This window comes from Peromyscus maniculatus, chromosome 12 (assembly GCF_049852395.1).
Source record: "Peromyscus maniculatus bairdii isolate BWxNUB_F1_BW_parent chromosome 12, HU_Pman_BW_mat_3.1, whole genome shotgun sequence".
Classification (NCBI taxonomy): Eukaryota; Metazoa; Chordata; class Mammalia; order Rodentia; family Cricetidae; genus Peromyscus; species Peromyscus maniculatus.
Window position 1 is genome coordinate 67,184,788 of NC_134863.1, and position 19,894 is coordinate 67,204,681.

Below are 19,894 nucleotides of genomic sequence, written 5' to 3' on the forward strand. Positions count from 1 at the left end.
CATCTAAATTTCAACTGAAGACAATTAGCCAAAATTAATAGATATTTTTCTGAAGTAGTTGGTAAAGTACCAAAGGAAAAGAAGGGTATGAAAATTCACTAGGTTTGAAGAATAAATCATTTACATTTTTAATATTTTTGTAATTATAATTACATTATTTCTCCCCTTCCCATTTTTTCCTCCAACCCTTCCTATGTATCCCTAACTCACTCTCAAATTCATGGTCACTTTTCTTTTTATAATATATATATATATATATATATATATATATATATATTAGATAGATATAGATTATATAGAGAGAGATAGATAACTAATATATATGTGTGTATGAGTGCATGTGTATATATATATATACACACACACACACACATATATATATATATATATACATATATATATATGTGTGTGTGTGTGTGTGTGTGTGTGTGTGTATGTTACCTGTATGTATATGAATTCAGGGATAATAGCTTTTACTGCATAAACAATTGGGTGCTTCTCCAGGGGACTGTCATTTCTCCTGCTCTCAACTTTCTCCAGTTGACCGTAGTTATTTGTCTAGAGTTGAAGTTTCTCTTTGCAACCGATGGGACCATTACAGAAAACCACAACCAAATAAAATGTAGAGGAAAAAGAGAGCATGTGTTTCCTAGTTCCAACTTATACATCTACTACATACTTCCTATACCTAATGCTCAGGGATCATTGCAGAGGAGGAGACAGGCAGAAAGTTTGTAAGGGGAGACGCACAGGGAGTTTCCTATGAGATTGTGTTTCCAAGAAATGTGAGAGAGCCTGCAGCTATGAAGTCTCTTTGTATTAAAAGCCAATGGGGTCAGGTATAGTAGGCTATACATACAACCCCATTACATGAACATCTGGGCAGTAAGATTGAGTTCAGCCTGAACTAAGTAGAGGAGACTTTATCGAAAACAAACAAGCCACACCATATATACTTCAAAACATAGAAAAGTTCAAGGAAATGATGATAACAGCAGTTACAAGCATCCTGGATGCAGATGGAGGAAAGGATGCGTATGGCTGAGGATGTAGCATGAGTGTCATTTTCTTAATATAGTGGCTCCAGAGATGACAGTGAGATTGGTTGTTCAGTGACTTCTAAACAGAAGAGACTATATTTTGACCCCCTGTGCTACTCTTTGAAGCTCTTAGGAACTTCATATGTGTTTTTTATCATATCTCATTGTTAATTCTCAAAAGCAGACTGTACTGTGACCTCCCCTTCTCATCTGCATACTTATAAAAATAGTATCTAACACAGTTTGTACTAACTCTCTTAAGGTTTACAGGATTTTTTTTTCAGGTTCTCAATTCCAGAGTTTGTTAAGATAAATCATCCTGAATAAAGAAACACAAAATCCCAAACATGTTTAAAGTTTATTTAAAAGCCAAACAAACAATCAAAGTATTTGGGATGTAAAGAATTATATATCACAGGGCGTTGGTGGCACACACCTTTAATCCCAGCACTCAGGAGGCAGAGGCAGGTGGATCTCTTTGAGTTCGAGGCCAGCCTGGTCTACAAAGCAGGTTCCAGGACAGCCAGGGCAGTTACATGGAGAAACCCTGTCTCGAATCCCCACCACCACCAAAAAGAAGAAAAAGAAAACCTTAAAAAATTAATTGTATACCTTAGGTAACTGAGCTGAAAAACAGCAGATGTCAAATTGTCAAATATGATCTCTGTGTTTAGACATTGTATTTATACAGTGTCTTCCAGATAGCTTTGTGTAAAAAGGATTTTGCCTGTAAAGAGTTGACCAAATGAATATTTTTATTTATTTGTGTTATTGTACAAACTCTTGTCAGGGACTTCTGTCTTCTGATGTAATGCAATGCTTCTAATTTGCTCAACCCAATAGGTTTTTGTCTTCTGGGTGAAATAAGCTTCAGGAAAACATTTATTTCTAAATGTTGTGATTTATCTATTTGAATTTTTCTTACACTTATCAGAGGTCTACTGTAGATTCTTGTCTAAGATATTGGTAAAAAATTTCTTCAAATGCCTTCATGGTTTCCACTAACAAGAAATGAGTTATACTCTGAAGTATAGAAATATTTTCTCATTTCCTCACTCTGTTTATTGGATATTTTCTAAAGGATAAATGAAGGGGGAAGGATTTTGTTTTAATACCAGGACGTATGGAAATGCACTCTGACTTCACGACTGTATCAGTTAGATAGCTAAAGTTTGGATAAATCACTACTGAGGCTTGTAAAACTGTTTGGGACTATTTTCAGAATGTATCTGAAGATTCTCTTCCTGCTTTACAAGAAAGTCCACACAGTTGATACTCACAGAGAAAAACCATGGTGTGTGGGAGAAACCAGTCAGAGTTTCGATAAGTATTTGATTTTTCTGATGTTATTTATCTCATTCTTCCTATGCTTTCTAGGGTATATGCAAGCTATGTTAATGGTGATTGCAAGGGATTCTTTCCAAGTGAGTCTGTATCATAGTTCTTATTTTCAGCTGTAGCTATTTTTGAAAGGGATACATAGCTTGAGAGTGCATTGTTAGAATACAAAAGTGTATTTATGTGATTATTTAGTTCACTACAGCTCTGTCTTAAGATCCTGAAAATACATCTAGGTGTCTCTCTATTTCTTCTTCCTATAGGATTAATGAGCATTTAAGTCAGATTGCACCCTTTAATTGGGGGTATGTTTTATACCTTTAAATACGGACAATTCTGTGTCTTCCTGCATTCAGAATATACAAAGCAACATTTAAAAAAGGCAACGGAAGTTAATTTGAAACTTTTTCCACATTCAGCAAAGTTCGCTTTAAGGGCCAGTCTGGAACAAGAAGCTATTACTTTACAGTTTTGTGGCACATTTGTTTTCAATAGGCTTAGAGTAAAAACTGACAATGTATTGCAATGTAGTAACTTAGTACTTTGAAAAGAGGAATCCAAAACTTTGAAGGAGTGGCCCTTCTTTCAGTATTTGCTCAATGAAGACAACAGAGACAAAGTAAGAACTCAGAATTCCTAATTTCAATGTTTTATTTCGATTGCTTCTCAAGTTAGAAGTGTTCTGTACTTTCAAATTTTATTTAGATCCCTAGAAAATACTTGATCTATTGGTATTTCCTTTTCTACAGTTAAGGCGTTTGTTTCAAAAGGTTAAAATCTGTTAGAAATATGAATGTAAAAGAACTTCTAATAGAAACTTGTAAGATGATAGATTTCATTTCTACAAAACTCTAAAAGAAGTATTTGCCCCGACTTACTACTTCCGCCACTGACCTTGTTGCTCTAGAATAGGTATAATAGTATCTGGCTAAGTCATGTAATTTATCATGCAGCATAAAATGACTACATGGGACAAAACAGAATATTTTCTTCATATGACTTTTGAATATTACTCAGTGCCTGGTCCCATGAGTCAAGTAAGTCAAGGAAAGTCTAATTTTTAGCTGAACTTTGTGTCATAACATGTAGTCTGATCAGAAATAGAGATGTCAGAAAATGAGTACTAAATGAGGGTGAAAAATGAATGGATAGATGGATGGATGAGTAAAATAAGAAAAGTTTCAATGGAGTAATAGATACGATGTCTGATACACTGGAAAATAAAAACAAATAGAAAATGCCTCACTAATTATTTAGTTAAGCTGAAATTCTTCAACTGTTTGAACTCATCACAAGATTTGTCTGCAGTATTATACAAAGAAGAAGAGCTATTTGTGTGTGTGTGTGTATATATATATATATATATATATACATATTTGAGAATGTCATAGACGTGTATTGAATTTGTATCATTCTTTTCCTCCCTCTTTTCCTTCCAGTTCCTCCTATGTTCTTCCCACTCCTTCTCAAATTCATGGGTTTGAATTGTTTAATTGTAATTGCTACACACACACACACACACACACACACACACACACACACACACACACACACTTTGACTAACAAAATCTTTGGAGATAATTTTGTGCTGCTCATATGTATTTAGGGCTGACCTCTTGCAGCTGGCTAGCATATCAGAGTCTTCATCCCTGAAGATGAATTCTCATGTTCCCAGCAACCACTGATTACTTGCAGCTATTTTTTTAGGACTGAAACCTTGTGAGAATTAAAGGAGAAGATGTAAATGAAAGAATAAGACCCATTAGAGACAGGTACTGGGTTTAATAATGGCCCCAATTTGGAATCTCTTGAGTTTCTCAACATTTTTTAATGATTAAGAAAATTGTGTTACATTCCTAGGTTGCAATTCATTTTTAAAGACACTAACTTATTGCGGTACAGTGGCATGTGAAAAAAGAAAGAACACGATTTGAGGAAGGGGCAAACACATTTACATTTTTGTTTTCTGTTACTTTCAAAGTGTTTCATGTACAAAGGAACTTCTGAATTCTATGGAGTACCTTTGGATTCTTTCCAGACAAGGGGTTCCATGACATGATATAGACCATAAAGAGTGACTTGTAGTTAGAGCCACATGCAGCATAAAGTTCTCAAAGGCCACTTCACATTTCAGACTACTAAGTCTGATAATTAAGAAAACCGTGAAAGTTGAAATTAAACAGGTCATGGTCAAAGTGATCACACTGGGAGCATTCCATAACTTCTCTGATGCTAAGAACCCTTGGCTGTAATGGACAATAACCACGGCAGTTATCTGCTCAGATCACTGTGATGATAAAATGAGGTGAAGTGTATTAGTCCTGAGCCATACAGGAGTCATGTGCAAATAAAAGGTAAATCATAGCATTATTGTTGCTTGCCATCATTACTAGTTTGAACAGCCATGCAAAAACACGTTTACTTATATGTTTCCTGAGTAGTTTTATTTGTTTGTTTTTCAGGACAGGCATTCACTGTGTAGTTCTGATTATCCTGGAACTCACTATGTAGACCAGGCTGACCTCCAATTCACCTAGCTCCTCCTGCCTCTGCTTCCTTAGTGTTGGTATTAAAGGCATGCACCCCTGTTTCCCCAGCTTGTTCCCTGAATTATTAACCCCTGCTTCTGCATTATGCACCATGCATCACAAAGTCACATTCAAGCTGCCTGCCTGCATCCTTTGCATACACTAATACATATTTTTTGACTTGCTAACCTGATCTTTTCCCCAAATCTTGTGACTCTCCAGCCTTTGAACCTTTCTCTTTGCTCAGCCTACACACAACAGAAGTATTATCCTCTCCAGTTTGATTTCCCTTTCCACAGTCCTCATCTTCAGGTTCAGCTTGAGGGGAACTCTTCTAATCCTTCCCTGAAGCACTCAGCATGCGTTCCGTGCATTCTCAAAGAGTTTCACATTCCATGGAGCACTTCAGCAGTCCTGTACTTCCACACTGTTGTCAACCTGACTTCCACTACCACATGCTAATCATTTGGGAGCAGGGACTATTTCTGCCTTCATTTTAGTAATGTTGTGTCTGGTCTTTTGTCAACATATATAAACTATATGTCATGTTACTTGGGGGCACACCAGAAAACTCTAGAAAGAGCCTGGTGTAACTCTTCATGACAGGTGCGTGCCATTTGAAGCATGCAAATTATATATATATATATATATATACATACATAATCAACTGATTATGTATGTATGTATATAATCAATAATCAACTGATTATATATGTATGTATGTGTATAATCAATAATCAACTGATTATATATGTATGTATATATGTCAGTATATGTTAAAGATGTTCTAATTTGAGTGAGTGTTTACAGTCATTACAATATATCATAGGATCTGGAATATGTGTAAATTAAATTGATTACAACACCAGAAACGCTGCCATATGAATTTACTTATAAAGAATATTTTACTGTTAACAGTAGAGATCAAAGTGTGGGAATAACCTAATTTTAGTTTCATTTAAAAACTGGAACATTTAACTTGTTTTAATACATTCTTTTGTTAATTCTTTGAGAATTACATCCATTGTGTTCACTCACCTCTTCCAACTCCCCCCAGATCCGTCCTCCCTTCCCATACCCACTCAACTTTGTGTGCTTGTTTTTTTATATTTAAAAACCCACCCTATACAAATTAGTACTAGCCATATATTCTTATGTGCTGAAGCATCTTCTACTTACCAAAGGCCACACCCTTAAGGAAAAATGAATCTTCCTTTCCCAGCAGCTACCAATTACCGATAGCTGTTCAGCTGGGGATGGACTTTGTGGTAGCCTCCCTTCTTCATGCTAGGATATTTATTGTCTGATTGGATCGTGCACAGGTTGTTTGAATGCTGTTACAGCCATTGTGAGTTCATATGTGCAACTGTCCTTTTGTTTCTGGAAAACGCCATTTCATTACAGTCATTTACCTGGTTTGCAGTTTGTAGAGATTAACACAGAGAACCGCACATGGTCAAGGTAAGAGAGACCATGGAGTATCTGGTTGTTTGTTTTTTGTTTTTTTTTTTAATTAATTTACTTATTTGTTTTACACCCCAGTCACAGTTTCACCTGCCTCTTCTCCTCTCAGTCATTCCCCCCACCCCCAAATCCACTCCTCCCACATTTCTGTTTAGGAAATGGCAGGTCTTCCATGAATATCAACAAAGTATGGCATTTCAAGTTGGAGTAAGAATAAGCACTTCCCCATGTATTAAAGCTGGGCAAGATGACCCAGTATGAGTTGTAAGGTCCCAAAAGCCAGTGAAAGAGTCAACTCCTGTTCTCACAGTTAGGAGTCCACAAGAGAACCAAGCTACATAACTGTCTTTTGTTTGTTTGTTTTGTTTTTTGTTTTTTCGAGACATAACCGTAACATATATGCAGAGTGCCTAGGTCAGTTCCTTGCAGGCTCCCAGTTGAGTCTCTGTGAGCCCCTATGAGCCCAAGTTAGTCGATTCTGTGAGTTTCCTTGTGGTGTCCTTGATCCCTATGGCTCCTACAATCTTTCTCCACCTCTTTGGCAGGATAACCCAAGTGCCACCTAATGTTTGGCTATGGTTCTGCATCTGTTTTCATCAGTTGTCTGATGAAGTCTCTCTGATGACAGTTGGGCTAGGCACCAATCTATGAGTACAGCAGAATATCCTTAGACATCATTACATTGATCCCCTCCCCCCAGCCCCCCCGCCCTGCCCAGTCATGTTTGGTTCAATCCTAGGTCTCTGGATCATCTAGCCTGTGGGTCCTGGTGCTCCAGGCAGTGTCAGGGGTGGGTTTACTTTCCTGGCATGGGTTTTAGGCTAGACTGGTCATTGGTTGGCCAGCCCTCAATCTCTAGGCCACCCTTACCCCAGCATATTTCATATGGAGGACAGACTCTAGGTCGAAGGATATGTAACTGGGTTGGTGTCCTAATCTGGCCACTTGAAGTCTTGCCTGGTGACAGGAGATGGCAAAATCTCTTCTATTTTCCCTTCCCAGGGAGATCTGGGTGGCCCCCTTTGAACACTCCTTGTTACCTAGTCTCTCTGGGTCTGTAGATTGTAAAACATATATTTATGTCAGGCCTGGTGGCACATGTCTTTAATCCCAGAATTTCAGAAGCAGAGGAAGGCAGATCTCTGAGTTCGAGGCCACCCTGATTTACAGAGTGAATTCCAGGACAGCCAGGGCCACACAGAGAAGCCCTACCTTGAAAAATGAAAAAAAAAAAAATCACTCACCAACTTGTCTTTAAACTAAGCTTTCTATCTTCTCATGAAGATTGTTAGCTAGCAGACTCTCATCATTTCTGTATTAATGATTTGTATCCTAAAAAAAAGAAGGGTGTGTTTTGTTGGTGGTAGTGTTTTATTCTTGTTGATTAATTTGTTTTTTAGATATTCACCCCTAATATGATGAAAAAAATCTCTTGATGGAAGGGAATTTTGGAATTTTTACATTAAAAAATAGTATCAGTAGATGTGTATTTGGGATATTAAAAATTATTGGTGAAATTAAGCACTATACTTCTTAAACTTTTTCACTTACGAAAATTTTATATAATCCCAGGCATGCAAATACTTAAGAATAAGAATATAAATCAAACATTTGCTGTTAATAAGTCATAAAAGTTTTAAATAATTATTTGGTATATGTATTAATTTATGTTTACTAAAGACAAATGCAAATTTGCTACTAAGGAATTCTGTCCATTTATTTGAGAATATAATATAATTACATCATTTCTCACTTCCTTTTCTTTCCCTAAAACCCTCCCATATACCCTGCCTTGCTCTGTTTCAAAACCACACCCTCTTTTTCCATTAATTGCTGTTTCATTCACATCTATATGTATAGATGTAACTATAACCAGCTCGGTCTGAATAATGTTGCTCATAGGTATGTTTCAGAGCTGTTGGGCACTGGACATCCAACTAGTGTACTCTTCTGGGGAAAACTACTTCTCCCCCTCTCAGCCTTTCTTTTTTGCCTGTAGTTCTTTGTGTAGGGTTGAGACCTAGTGTGCTTTGTCCTGTCTACTTTGACATGTCTATTGATGTCCTTCTTCAGCTCACATTTGAATCGTCATTGTACTTAGAATTTATGTGTAGCTTCTGACATTCTAGGAGACACCGCAAAACCCCTGATCCTCTGACTCTTACCAACTTTCTGCCCCCTCTTCTGAAATGTTCCCTGGGCCTTCCGGTGTGGGAGTACTTAAATATCCATTGGGGCTGGTCTTGACAGCCCTGCATTTTTTGTTGTTGTTGTTGTTGGTGGGGTTTTTTTTGTTTGTTTGCTTTTGTTTTTAGTTTTTTTTTCTTTCACTTTTTTTTATTAAGAAATTTTCTACTCAGTCCACATGCTATCCACAGATCCCCCTCCTCCCTCCTCCTACCCCCTAGCCCTCTTTCCCAAGCCACACCACATCCCCAAAATCGAGGTCCCTGGTCTATGGCCAGGCTTCTGGACAACCTTGCATTTTTGATTGAAGTTTTCCATAGCGGTTTCAATCTGTTGCAAAGAAAAATTTCTTGGACGAGAGCTGAGGAGAACAGTTATCTGTAGGTAAAGGGACAAATGCTATATTGCAGTTAGGGATTATATTGGTTTAGGAAAGGTCTGCTCAATGTGAGAGAAATCAAGCCTGGTACTAGAAAATTAGTCAACTACTCAGTGCTATGAAAGTTACAGATCTCGGATTAGAACTTACAAGGAATATTTATTTTTAAATAAATAATTCAATGATGGTTGAATTTTGATAGTTTGGAACACAGAGCACCTTCACTGTTTTTCAGGGTGGTATTTTTATCTTATAATCACTAATATTGAGAACACCAATTCATATAATCTAGTACAAAGTGGCAGATGTGTGCTCAGGCCATTGCAGAACTTGCCAGAAACTATCTTAGTCACAGGCCAAAATTTATCTAAGATAGTTTTAGGAAATTCAAGTCAGAAATTCATGTATCAGTTATTGGAATCAAGCATTCTATCATAATACAATAGGAAGGCAGGCATACAAAATGGTAATTACACTCGGAATAATGACAACAGCAAATGCCAAAAATCTTGGTTTTCTGTAATAAAAGCATCGTCATGTTTCTTTAAGATCAGAAAACCTTGTATGCACAGAAAGATACTACAACTGATAGCATACTGTACTCTCATCTGATCTGCATGTTGCAAGCAGCTTGCATTGATTTCTGCTTGGAATGTCAGTAGTTGCAGAGCAAAGAGCACAGGTTCTATGTTCAGAAACAAAGGCACAGTGGGACTCACCGATGTAACATGGGCATGCTCTGCAAAGAACACTGTAGATTCATTACTCATAGAATTTTGAACTATTTTTTCATTATTGAGCATTCAAAAACCCATTACTCTTGTCAAATTCTTTAAAACCCCAGCACTCAGTACAGGATGCCTTATAGGTCATGACCCACAGATTAAAGAACTGAGCTAGAGGGTGAGGAGTAGTGAGTTTATGTGCCTTCCTCCGGACCATGTATCATTGTGTCCAGTGATGGACAGGAACCCCAATTTTCTGCTTTGGGTGGGGTACAGTTGCCTTGCAACACTTAAAAGTTACCCTCATCAAGTTGAGGACTTCACTATTTAGTAAATAATGTCTCTAACTAATCCAAACCATGTCTTTATGGTGCATGCACACAATTTCTTACACCTAAGGACCAATGATGTTTAAAAGTGAAAGAACTCCTTTAACTTAACTCTCTATGTAATAGGGAATGTCTACTCATACTGTGATTGCCATTCTTTCTTTATCACTAGTATCACTCCTTCAGTTAGAAATGAAGTTCATAAGTAAGTTACTAACTGTTGAGAACAATAATTGAAAATGGCCACACATTTCAAACGGAGAGGTAAATAACCGAAATAGCTTGGACACTGGTTTACCAAAAGAAGAAAAGTGAAATATATTTGTGATTTCTTTACATGCTCTTTTAGCACAATTAAAACAGATGTAAGAATTCCATGAGACATGCACATTCATTTTGTAAAGTTGCACAGGATTCTTATCTTTTTTTTTTTTTTTTTTTTTTTTTTTTTTTAGTTTACTCAAGGGTACTGGAGATATAGCTGATGACCTCAGGAATGCTACTCAGGAGCCACACCACTGAGCTACATTTGCAGGCCCACACAGTGAATGCATTGGCATGAAGAAAACTGTTCATTAAATTGATCTGTTGACCATAATTTTAATACTATGACTATATTTTCTTCTCTGGGATTTTAATTGGCTTTTACATTTATCAAACTTTTGTGTCAGGCTCTTTCTTTCAAGGACTGACTGCCTGGTTTTTGTTTCAGGGAGCCAGTGATAGCTTTTGTCCTGTGTGCCGTTATCGGCTCTTGCTTTTGACTTTCTGTTCCTATGCAATCACCTCCTCCCCAGATCCCATGTGGACCATGAGGAATCCACATTTGTTTCTTCCTGGTCTCTGGCTCCTGAGGGGACTTACCTGCCTAGTTTGATGGAGGTATTCCAGTCCTATTGTATTTAAAAGAGAATTTTCATTCATTTTATCTAAACAGAGACTTAGTCAAAGACAATTGGTTTTGAGATATGAGTAGGGCAGTTTCTGGTATTGTGTCTAGTTTGTTGCAGGTTTTGTGGGTGATGTTTCTGCATGGAACTTAGTGTTGGAATATAACTCTTCAAATAGCAGTAAGTCCCAGGAACAAAAAGTTGTTTTTGTTTTTTAAAACCTAAGCAGGCTGTTTAAAGAAGTGGACATTTAAGTGCTGAATCCAATTAGAGACTCTTAAGGTCTATCCTGACAAAGATGACAATAACCTTTATAAGCATTAGTTTCATGACACAACCACTTTGTAGAAGTGGATGTAGAGTTTGTAGGTCCTTCAGCGAATCCTCCCTGTTAGCTGAATTTATTTAAAGAGCTTTTCTGGTCACCTTTGAACCTCAATGATTTCTCCAGATGTACAAAAGTGAACAATGTAAAAATCTTGCTGCTTCAGCAGAAATGATTCCAGCTGGCTGGGAACTGGTTCTGCAAGTCATTGGTTACAGCTGTGTTTCGATTTATGTGATGGTTGAAAAAATAAATTACCCGATTAGATGGCTAGAAAGAGGACTCTTTGTTTAGCCCTTGTGTGGGGACTGAAACTGTTTATGGTGCTGTTTTCTCCGCAGCCTCTGCAAAGTAAGCTGGACAAATAGACTTATTCAATGCTCCTAAGAAATGTTGCATATTCAGCTTTAATTCTTTACTGGAGAAACTGTGCTTTTTTGTTTGTTTGTTTTTGTTTTTATATATAGATATATAATGCTGTCACCCAGCAAATGTTTTAAAGATCTAGCATTGAAGAAAAGCACTACATTTTCTGTCCTGAGTACCACATTTAGTAATTGAAAAGCTAATATGTACATGTCTTTGTCAGGCATAAGAATAAGAATATGCTTTCTCTTAAGTTCTATAGTAGCATGTGGTCTGAATATAATTTCTAATTTAACTTATTCACTTCCTGGACTCGAGCTCATGGCACATAGACAAAAAAATAAAGAACTTCTAAGGGAGTGTAGTCAAGTATTGCTTTGGGAATCTTAAACTATGAGAGTTTTGAATTTGTGAATATTATTTGTTATCTCAGGGAAGTTTATACAGTTCAGAGGGGTTTGATTGGCAAGTTGAGTTGGATCCTTGACTCTTTTTCTTATTTATTTTAGCACAGGGTCTTGTTAAGTTTCTTAGGTTGGCCCAGGACTCACTCTGTATCCCAGGCAAGCCTTTAACATGTCTTCTCAGCCTACAAAGCAATTGGGCTAAGAGGCCAGGGCCACTAGACCTGGTCTAAACTTTAGGTTAGCAAAAATCAAAATCCTGGTAACACTTGTAAATATATCTTCCTGGGGCAGCTACTACATTATTACATTATTGCAAAATTTTGCTTATAGAATTTTTTCCAATTTAGCTTAAGTGGAGTCACTCTATTAAGTTAAAAACAACCTGTCAGAACCAATGACTTGTTTATAACATAATCAGATCCATTGGGGCCTTTATAAAATAATTAGTGGATATGGAAGACAACCACAGTGACATTTTTATTTTTAATTTCCCAAATGGCATTGACTTTTAAAATTAATCCAACATTTTTAAAAATAATTTTTATTTTATTCACTTAATGCCTCCGTGTGTGTGTGTGTGTGTGTGTGTGTGTGTGTGTGTGTGTGTGTGTTATAGACATGTCACTTTACACATGTGGAAGTCAGAGGACAGCTTATAGAAGTTGTTTGTCTCTTCCAACCATGTGGATCCCAGGAATCAAACTCAAGTCATCTGGGTTGGTCACAGCACCTTTATCCTCTGGGTCATCTTGTCTGTTCAACTCATTTTTTATTTTTTTTTTTTGTGTGTGTGTGTGTGTGTGTGTGTGTGTGTGTGTGTGTGAAGTTCTTTATAAAACCTTGAGAAAGGACTAAGTTTTTCAGTGAACTTGAAAATGATCCCAAGTTCCTGATCAAAAGTCACATAGAGTTCACAGCAGCTGTATGTGGTGAAAATACAGAAACGTCCTGTTTTTCAAGATAATACATAATAGATAACACTTTATCCTTCTTCCTTTCATACTCAAGCCCCACACTGTGTTTGTGTGTGTGTGTGTGTGTGTGAGAGAGAGAGAGAGAGAGAGAGAGAGAGAGAGAGAGAGAGAGAGAGAGAGAGAGAGGGAGAGAGGGAGAGAGAGAGAGAGAGAGAGAGAGAGAGAGAGAGAGAGAGAATCTAATAAATAGAATAAGTATCCATAAAGTAGCCAAGAGGAGACAAAGGTGGGATTGATTTATCTTGAACCAGCAGACACTTTGCTGTGTCAGGTTATTCCTTGATCAATGCAAATACACCCGCTCAGTAACCCTCAACAAAATCAATACAGTTGATTGGAAAAGATGGGAGGGATGCATGAGAATGCAGGATGCACTTGACCCTTCACTGCTCACAAATATTTAAATGAGGCCATGATGATGTGAACCATTTTTCACTGCTCTCTTGAAGTGGAAACTTGTTCAGTCCAGAGGGAAAATCTGCGAGTTAAGAGTAGGCTTGAACTTGCCTCCCATTAGCTTTACATCTAGAAATTTATTAATCAGAAAAAAAAATCTATCATTGAACGGAGAATACAAAATGTAATTTAGTATTAAAAAGAACATGTATGAGTCATTTATGGTAAGCTTGCCCTAACTTTTGCAGTTATTTGTTTATTTTTATATTAGTGGTGACCTGAGCTTGGGGAATTGAACCCAGCGCCTCATGCACGCTACACATAGCCCTGTATTATTTCAATTAAAAAAAAAAAAAAACAGATTACCAACAAAGAAATGACACTTTTTAATTCATTATAGTTTACGTTGTGCTTTGTGCCTCATTTCTGTCAGTCATGATTGGTATATAAAATTATTTTTCCTTTAGAGTAAAATCATCCAAATACCAGGTATGGAGACATACTTCTATAATCACCAGGCCAGAGAATCAGCAGGAGTTTGAAGCGTCCCTGGAATGGATAGTTAGTTCTAGGCCAGCCTGAGCTAGAGCACGAGACTTTGTCTAGATAAATAAATCAACAAAAAAAATTAAGGTATTTTTCATGTTGAATAAAGTTGTAAAACAAAGATGATAACATACAACCATTGTAACTCCCCACTATCAGCTTTATTTCACTTTGTAATCAGCATTTTAAATTAAGTATTTTTTTCTTTCGTTGCTGGTAGTGGAACCTCGGGCCTTCCACGTGCTGTGTGGGTGCAGGTACTCTACCACTTAACCAAACTCCAGCCCTTACAATAGGATTTCTATAAACCCAAACATAAAGGTTTTTATACTGCTGTTATTTTCAGACAAGGGTTGTCCTGGGACACTCAGCCCCTCTGCCTCTGGTTCTTGAGCGCAGAGTTCAGTATGTGCTACTACTGTGCCCCATAAAAACTAAGGTTTCTCAGAAGCAACAGTGACAAGAGTTTTCCCATTTCTATTCAAAACACAAAAATAAAATCTTCAGGAGGTTTGATAAATTGAGATATTTTTGCCTTAACATTTTAAAAAAAATTCACCATGAAAGTAAAAACATATGTTTTCTAGCAATAAATCTTAGAGCTATTTTAGCCCATGCAGGTAGCGATTCATTGACATGAGCAGCACCCCTCTGCATATATACTATGATGTTATATACATATTTGCTTCCATATTCAAAAAACATGACCCTTTCCAGTTCTAAATTTAATATATATATATATATATATATATATATATATATATATATATATATATATATAATTTCAGGTATTTTTCAAATAACTGAAATTTTCATGTAAATAGGCAACCTGTGCTAAAGTTTAGTGATTTGATGCTGCCATCCTCTCCAGTTGATGTAATGATAGGGTTTAGGGGTTCTGCCATCAGACCCGCTATGAGGAGCATCAGAAGAAGGTCTCTCTAGCTTTCCAGTTGGAAGTACAACTAGAAAGCCATTGTGAGACTGAAACGGGACAGTCATGTAAGCACACAAAGCAACACTAGGTAATGCTGACTACACAGATTTCAGTTTCATTTCCATCCCATTTCACTGGTGTTTCCAGCATACCTAGGCCTTGGTCATAACCTAGTTCTCCCTCCTAATTTTAAGGATTAGAAAGTTAAAGTTCTTAAGCGCAATGATTCATCGAAGACCATGAACAGTATTAACATCTGGGCTGGCACTGCATCCAGGCTTCTCAGGATTTAGATAAATTCTTTTCTTCACCTATCCCCATGCTTTGTCCAGTCATTGTGTGCTGCCATACAGAAAGCATCTCTTTCTTATAGGTGCATTAGTTTAAAAAACAAATTAATATGGATTGTTCTAGATTGTTACAGATCCTGCTCCTTAACACTCCAACTCTAAATACAGCAGTCACTCCACAATTATGTCATTATTTTCTTTCAGCTTATGTCTTTTCTTTGAAAGGCAGGATTCCTTCTTTCTCATCTGCCAGCAAGCTCAGGAATGTTGCAGAAGCATGCTGCTTGCTGTTAGTATGTACAATCCTGATAGCTGCTCCAATGGACTCCTCCACATTGGAGTATGATTTGACAGGTCCTGGTGCATTGCCATGCCAGTGGTCCCACCTTGCAATGAGCTGCCTTACTAACTGAAAGAGGGACTACCACCTGCAGCCTCAAGAGCTGTTTGCTCCTGTGTGTGAATGTGCTACAGCACAAAGCACTTTGTCTTCAAGACCTCCTTCATGTTCAGGTTCCTGCCCTGATTGCCCCTGGCTCAGGCTGACTGTTCTCATTGGTGTGGCTCTGAATGCAGTCCTCCTGTGGATAGTGCTGAAGATTGGAACCAAAATCAGGTTGTGCACTTCTAAGAGAGCTGAAAAGGGGAAAGGGAAAAAGCATGTGAAGACTCAGCAAGATTGATTCAGTGAGTTACAATCAGTTGTTTCTTAAATTAATTAACAAAAGAGTGAGCATTAGACTCCCATTCCAGGATCATTCCTAAAAGTAAGAGAAAACTCTATGATTGTTGTTCCATTAATTGTGATATTTTTCAGCTATATAGCAGAAGAGAAAGGGGGAGGGAAGAAGAGAGAGAGAGAGAGAGAGAGAGAGAGAGAGAGAGAGAGAGAGAGATTCATAATCAGAATGACAAACAAACATTTGGCATCCCAGAGCCAGCAAAATTATGAAAGAAAATATAAGTCCGATTTTTTTCTTTGACTAAAAGCCAACCATATTCTTCACTATAAAGATTTTAATGTACATATTTATTTTAGTGTATTTTAACTTTCTTTGAAGTCTGATTTGGAATCTAATTTGTGCTCAGAGGTGTCTTCCTCAGGCAAACACAAACACTGGGTGTTTAATTTCATAAAGAATTCCTAACCAGACCAACACCAATTCACAGGCTTCTGATTCTTGTCTCTTTATTTTTTTTAATTATTCATTATTTTCTCTGGAAAAAAAAGGTCCAGAAAGGCCTTTTTGGTTTGTATGTTGTTCCCTTTCTCATGTGAATAGGAAGTAGAAAAAAAACTTGGTATTTTGCTTCTCCCACTACTGCTCCATCCCTTCTGAAAGGCAGAGCTCTGTAATGTGTGTTGTTTGGCACAGAGAACATGGTTCTCCATTCTGGAAGGGTTAAACAAATAAGCATCCCCCATGTACTCAGAACCCCCAGAAGGAGCAGATTCTTTAGTCTTCTGATTTTGTTACATCATTTTTTTAGGGGAAGTTAGTTTCTGTGTAACCTGTAAATCATCTTGCAGTTTTTAAAGCTATTAGTAAACAAAATCACTTCACCCAAAGTAAAAGAATAAAGGTTCTTCAGTCAAAAAGAAATTCTCTTTATTTTAGATCTCTAAGTAAATCAATACAGTTTAGTTATCTTAAAAGACAGTAGAAGGAAAACATTGGGATCCAGTGATGAATTATGCTGTAAGCCTTTTCAGAGGGACAGATTAAGTCAGAATTGTACAATAAGCTCTCTGCAAAGTTGGACAATGTTTCAAATCCACATTGTCTAAAATGATAGACTCCCAGCCATACATGCTATCCATCAGAGATGCAGCCAGGGAAACAGAGGCAATGAACTTTGACTTTTGCTTAGTATTAATTTTAATTCATATTCCAAATTACTGGCTGCAGCTGGTTGCAGAATACAAGTTAAAAATGGCACAGAAATTATTAGGCAGGTGAATAATATATTGCCCCTGCACATCCATGAGTTTTGAGTCAAAGCATGAACTACATATCATTTTTATGTCATCTACCCTCCTTATTACAAACCTCACCCATTAAGTTGTTATTATTCTCATAATCACTCTAATTTCAAATACCACTTAGAAGAAGTAAGAGATTCTTGCTCTGCAAGGAAGGAGCAGGCAGACTGTATTGTTTCAAACCACCGTTTCTTATAACTTCATATCGTTTAGTGCACAATCAGACCAATTTTGACTTTTAAAAAGGTCAACAAACAAGCCTCCAACCACATTTGAAAATAATTGATATCACGAGGATGTACCAGTGTTACATTTTTCAAATTAAGTATAGAAGCAAAGTCAACGTTGTTCTTTGTAAGCATAAACCCTGACAGCAGGTCAAAAGACAAACCCTGATAAGCAGTGATTAGGAGCTGAGAAGTAACAGGGACTGCAAACTTCCATCTATGACAGCAGTGACCAAATGGCTTGATTTTAACGTTTTCTTTCAAATAAATGTTGATGTATCAAATCTACTTTCCTATTGGCCTCCAGGGAGGTCTTGCCAGAAGCCTAGTCACTTAGAACTAGCTAACCAATGACTCAATATAAATATTTTAACTCATGGTCTTCCAGTAATAATTATTGTTTTTCCTCCAACTTTCATTGCATTTCCTTTTCTAACCTCCTTGGTTAATATTTCTTTGTGCTTTCTCTGGAGTCAAGTCATGTATGCTGCCTGGATGTAATAAAAAAAATAAATAACATAGATTAAGGAGAAAAGTGGAATGTGAATTTGTTGTTTCCAGTCCAAAGAGGTAAGAGTGAGGTGCTCATGCGCAAGGTCCACAGAGCTGGGTATCAATGACTAGTTGTTGTAAGCATGTATTCAGTTATTAAAAAAAGTCGACATTTTATGTCTGATAGCCATAGCAAACTCATGATACTGATATACTCAGAGCATTGTGAGCAATTATGTGTGTGTGTGGGGGGGGGGTCAGCATAAAAAAATGCACGGATAGACGAAAAAATCAAAATAAAATCTTATCAAGGAGACAGAGGCAACCAGTTTCACCCATGAAGCGTGATGAATTCTGCAGGCTTCTTGCCATCACTGACAAATAAGTGTGCTAAACTAATCTGTGTGTGCATGTGCGTGTGCGTGTGCGTGTGTGTGTGTGCGTGTGTGTGTGTGTGTGTGTGTGTGTGTGTGTGTGTGTGTGTGTGTGTGTGTGAATCTTTGTTTTAACTTTTGGTCCGATTCTGCGCTCCGGCCTTTCGCAGTGTCCAGCCTCGCGGAAATCATGATTCATGTTTTCTGTGCTGATGAACTGCACAGTGGCTCAATGCTGTCTTTCTCCCCCCACCCCACGCCCTCCCCGCCTCTCTATTTCGCTTCCTTTCCCCTCGCCTTTCCCATTCTTTTCTTCCCTGAGAGTATGCACTCAACACCATGTTTCCTTCTGGCGGCCTCTTCTTTTTCTCTCCCTGTCTTTGTGTTCGAGGGTTGCTCTGCCTTGCCTCCCACACCCCTGTTTCCCTTTCCTTCTTTCAAATCAGAAGCCGGTAAGAGCTGATTTTAGAGAGAGCTATGTTCTACTTGCATCTCTTTATGGATCGTGTGATTCTTTTTTTTTTTTTTTTTTTGGAACCCCAGCGAATGGTTGGCTGTTTGTTGCCACAGATCTGTTGCCAAACTGCTACCTTAGTTGGTCCTGCAGTGGCGCACTGCATGCTGGGATTGTCTGTGAGAGTAAACTGACATTTCTGCTGCACCAGACAGCATTGGCTGGAGGATCCAGTCCTTGGCTTCTTCCCTTTTGTGTGTCCCCCCCCCCAACCTCCCCCCCCCTCATTTTTTTTTTTTTGTATGCTGTAAAGTCGCCGATGGATAGTTCTGTCCTGCAAGTAATTCAGAAATACTGCTAGTGTAGAAAGGGGAGGTAGCCGTGTACCACACTGTCATTACAGGGAGAGAGAGAGAAGAACAAAGAAGCGGGTGCCCTGTATGTTGTGAAACACTAGCACAGCCATGGCCGAGTGCGTTAGCTCTTCTGGTCCTAGTGGACAGATGTACAGGGACCCACAGTTTATTTAGATCTATATATTCAGTCATTAATATGCAGGGTCCGAACGCTCCTACGAAGTACATATTCATTAGTGGTCATCTTTTTATTATTATTATTTTCAAAAGTCTTAAAAATTAAAATATAGTCATACCCTGTTGGTTTATCTTACTCCACAACTTAGCATTTCAACACAGTTTAAATCACATTGATTAGTCAGATCTTGGCAAGACTTGTCTTCTCATTCCTTCGAAATGAGAGCATCGCTAATAAAAACATGAAGCTATTGCTTCGATTAAAATCCCCCTCTCCCTTTTTTTTTTTTTAATTTATTATGGCTAGAAATGATTGATCTCTACAGACCCGCCACACTATGGATGTCTGGTGCTGGGTGGGGTTTTCGCATAAAAATGAAAAGCCTCACTTTTGCTCTTTCTTCGGTCAAAGGGGAAAGAAAATGAAACCATAGAATCAAGTCTAGGGCTGTGGAGAAACTGCTGGCATTATTTCTTTCTGTGTCACGTGGGAGCCTGCCTGCCTGGCTGCTTCCTGAGGTGGGGACCCGGGCGAGACCGCGCCTGAGTCTGTTTCCACACTGCCCTTGCAGATCTGTCTTATTGATTAGCAGGGAGAAGGGTGGGGATTGGAGGGGAGGGGAGAGGAGCTCTAAGTGGCGACTGGCTCGTTGAAGCACAAGACATTTTCTTCCGGGAAGATGTCAGACAGCTGAGAAACAGCCACAGA

At 37.9% G+C, this 19,894-nt stretch overlaps 1 protein-coding gene across 10 annotated transcripts in view; it reads left to right on the forward strand.

Moving 5' to 3' along the window:
• LOC107402019 (uncharacterized) overlaps positions 1-19,894 on the forward strand; it is a 474,536-nt gene that overhangs the window by 313,086 nt on the left and 141,556 nt on the right. The window lies entirely within an intron of this gene.